This window comes from Macrobrachium rosenbergii, chromosome 59 (genome assembly GCF_040412425.1).
Source record: "Macrobrachium rosenbergii isolate ZJJX-2024 chromosome 59, ASM4041242v1, whole genome shotgun sequence".
Lineage (NCBI taxonomy): Eukaryota > Metazoa > Arthropoda > Malacostraca > Decapoda > Palaemonidae > Macrobrachium > Macrobrachium rosenbergii.
The window spans coordinates 32837499-32842113 of record NC_089799.1 but is presented as its reverse complement, the minus strand read 5'-3'; positions in this window follow the sequence as shown (position 1 = coordinate 32842113).

Below are 4615 nucleotides of genomic sequence, written 5' to 3'. Positions count from 1 at the left end.
GATTTTTTTTTGGGGGGGGGATGTGGCAGTTTAGGGTCTTGAGGTGGTTATGAAGCTGCAAAGTTTGTTCATGGAAGTATTATCCTTAAATGTAACCTCTCTCTGATAGCACATAAATATTTTACATTAAGCACACACACATATCAGTATATTATATACATATATATATATTATATATATATATATATAATTTTTAGAAATTATTCGCCATATGCCTTTTCCTTTTTGGCCAGGGAGTAGTACTTGCAGTATATAGACTTTTTGTTCCTCAGCAAGGCTGCATATGCATATATATATATATATATATATATATATATATATATATATATATATATATATATACATACATATATATATATATACATACATATATATATATATACTGTATATATATATATATATATATATATATATATATATATATATATATATATATATATATATATATATATATATATATATATATACATATACACACACACTAATATATGCGTATGTGTGCGTTTATTATACACATGTGCTTTTTATTAATAAAATATTAACTCACAACTGTCCATTAATACAGAATTCACCCTACCTTTAGAATAACTTCAGCTCAATGTGTATCTGACCCTCCCACGTTCCAAGCCTATACCTTTCGGGTTTCATATAGATACAGATAATTATGAAAACGAAAAGTCATAGGTTCGAATTCTGGTTGGGTTAGGTACATTTAGCACAGATTCTCTCTGGTGACAATTTAACTTCAAGGTAAAGTGAATTCAATATTAGAGGGTGTTTGTGCCTTGATGTTATGTATGTATATATATACAGTATATATATATATATATATATATATATATATATATATATATATATATATATATATATATATATATATATATGTGTGTGTGTGTGTGTGTATTTATATGTAAATGTATGTATATATATAATATATATGTGTGTATATATGGATATTTAAATATATATTTATATATATATACAGTATATATATAATTTATAAATATTTATACGTGTATGAATATATTCACGGTATATATTATACTGTATTGCAATTGCTTTTTTGCACATTTTTATGTGCGGAAAATCACTGACAACTTTTGCATTAAAAGTTCTTTGTTGCTTTTTATTCAGAAACACAGTCAAAAATAAATAGATGGAACATCGGTCACATTCTCTAAACGATAAGGGGAGAAAAGAGGCTATATATATATATATATATATATATATATATATATATATATATATATATATATATATATATATATATATATATATATATATATATATATATATATATATATATATATATCATAAGCCATTTTCTCTTGTGACCGCAAGAGGTTGCAGCTCTATACTTTTTGAATTTCTCGTTAGGTTAGGAATATGTATGTGTGTATGTAAATAAATTTGTATTTATGTGGGTTTGTATTTGTATTCATAAAGTGAACATCCATAATGCAGTTATAAAGTTGTGACGTAGGAATAATAACCCCTGACAACAGATACCCGAAGAAAAATGTAATACTGCAAATTACAATTCTTAATTTATTATTTTACTGCAAATGGTGATAAGGATGCCAATAATAATAATAACAAGAAGAAAGAACACGTCAAATAAGTTCAAACTCATTCTTGTATGTTGATTGAGACAAGTGTCGAAGACCTCTGTTTTTGTTGCGGAAATAACTGGTTTGCTCACAAAACAAGCAAAACAAGTGACGAAGTTTCTTCGGCTTAATCGAGTTTTCTGTATGAGCCGCGGCCCATGAAGCTTTCAGCCACTGGCCGTTGGTAGCCTGTCCTGTAGCGTCGCCAGACGCTCGATTATGGCTAACTTTAACCTTAAATAAAATAAAAACTACTTAGGCTAGGGGCTACAATTTTGTATGTTTGATGATTGGAGGGTGGATGATCAACATACCAATTTGCAGCCCTCTAGCCTCAGTAGTTTTTAAGATCTGAGGGCGGACGGACAGACTAAGCGGGCACAATAGTTTTCTTTTACAGAAAACTGAAAAGGGTCACAAAATTGAGCAGAATAAATAAAACCGAATCACGTTGGGCTCTCAGTCCTCGCACCTGCTAATAAGCATCTCTTTGCATCTTGGAGCTTCTGAAAAGAATAAATAAAAAAAGTGAGAGATAAATATTTTTAGAAGCAATAAATAAAACCTTTTTAAGAAAAAATATGTGGGTACTAGCCCCTCGTGCTGCTTAATAAGCGTCTTGCCATATTTTGAAGCTGCTAAAGATGTATAAAAAATAAGATAAAATAAGAAAGGTAAACGCTTGAATAAAATCAGCGAGCATAGAATAACCATTAATTTATCAGTTCCTTTAATAAAGATTATAATAATAAAGATACTGCAGTAGACGTGTTATAAAGATTTACTGCTATTGGTTAGGCATTAAATCAGAAAGGGGGTACGCTGGGCATCATAAACATGCCCTGCCAAAAGGTGCTCCCGCCCCTAGCATAGGTGCGCCTTTATCCTAACATTATCCACCTTGGTCTTACCCTCGCTGAATCCTCTTGTATCCTCCTGTGATCTTGTTTTGTCAACAATTGTTTCCAGTCCTTCATATCCAGCTAAAATATTTTGTTGTTAATTTCTCGTTAATTGGTTGTTTATCTTGTTATATACGGCATTCCAGTTAGAAATCTTTTACTTGGATTTATTTTTATTTTGGTTTAGATTCAAAATCATCAGTTTTTAATTGTCACAGGATTTTAATTGTAGTTTGGTTCTTTTTTGGTAGTTGTTCTCTATTCCGATGTGTGTGTGTGTGTGTGTGTGTGTGTGTGTGTGTGTATGTATGAAGCTTTCGCTTATCAGATTTTTTTTTCATTGCATCGAGTTGCCACAATTGTGTTAGCATTTTTTCTCATTTATCCGTTTGGGGTCTTTTGAAGTCATATTTGCTATTTATGCACGAGTGATTCTTTTGTAAACTGTCTTTGATGACACTGATACAATATGTATATATTTTTTTCAAAGCTTGTTTGTGGTATACACACTTAGAGTGAATTTGTTCATCTTCAGTTCTAATAATATTTACTTATTTTTTTTAATCAACATCAAAAGTAGTGTGTTTTATGATGCACCCTTTGAGACACATTTTATATTATTCAATTGAATTTCAAAAGTTATTCCTAAAGTTCGTCGCCATTTGATTTGATTAATTCTCATTCAGTTGCCTTCCAAGCGCTGGAAGATATGCTTTATTTTGCATAGAAATATCAAAAGCCCAACTTATGTTCCGTTTACATATTCATCGACTACAATAACTTTGGTGTTAAAACGTATATTGTTTTGTTTATTAATTTATAACGTATAAATCAAACTATACGTATAATTAGGTTCATATACAATTTCACTGCCATTTCTCTTAGCCTTTCCATATCCAGACAACAGTTGATGTAAGGATTACGAATACAAGTGTTGCAATATTTTTTTTTTACCATACATACATATTTATTTTAAAATTACAGTTACATCGTTTCTAAAATGCTCAGGCACCTAAGTGAATCATTTGAATTTATGTTCGTTTCAGTCAGCTAATTTGAAAGTTAAATTATTTAAATTTATTATGAGAAGCAATGAAACTGCCATCTAAATATTTTTAATAATTGCATTTCAAAACAACCAGTATTAGAATGTTTGTTGATATGTAAGCGGCTATCTTGAAACGCAATACTTCAGACATTAGTCTTGGCTCAGGCAAATCGATGCACTGGTTTTCAGATTACGTGACAAGCTTTCCAAAAATCAGCAAGTTTTAAAATTCATTAATAAATAGCTTCAATTTGAATGAGATACAAAAAATTTCGAGCTTAGTGTTCTTGACTTCAGATTTCTTGCTTTGCTTTTACCCATATGGAGATACTGAGTTAGAGAATATTGAATCCAGTCTAAATGTTTACTGATCCATTTTAACAGGTTTACAAGTAAAGTAGTAATGTATAATTTTGTTGTTCATTTGTATCGGGGGATTTCAGTTGACACTGTAACTGTGAATTCCGCTTGTACTGGAATATCTTAATTTCATTTTTGCAGTTCAGATACCTAATCTTTTTAATTGAGACTTTTACATAATTAATTCTTCGTTCAACTTTGTATTCGACTAAATATTCTTCATTAAAGTCCATAATCTAGACTTTTAAATATGATTTTGCAGTTCTTACCTTATCACTGCTTAATCATTTCACGTGTTAATTGATTATATTGTCGTAATTTAAACATTTTCTATTAAAAAATTTTTCTTTATTCGGTTAGCGAATTCATCCATTCGTGTGTTTAAGGACAATTCAGTATCATGTTAATTACTTTTTTTCTAAGAGAGTTTCCGTCTTCCCCCTTAAATAAATATGAATTTAAATTTTGATATTTTTGATATTTTGATATTTTCCCCAAGTATTGGGACCTACCACAACCTACAAGTACGTAATTCTCCACTAAGGTCAACAGAGGCACAGTGAATTTTTTTTTTTCCAGAAATGGATCTGAACTATTTGTAATTTCTAAATTGATTCTTTGAAACCTGCGCATTTCCGTACATACCAAAATAATTTGTGTTAAAATCTGTTAACCAAAGACGCAGTTTTCATTAT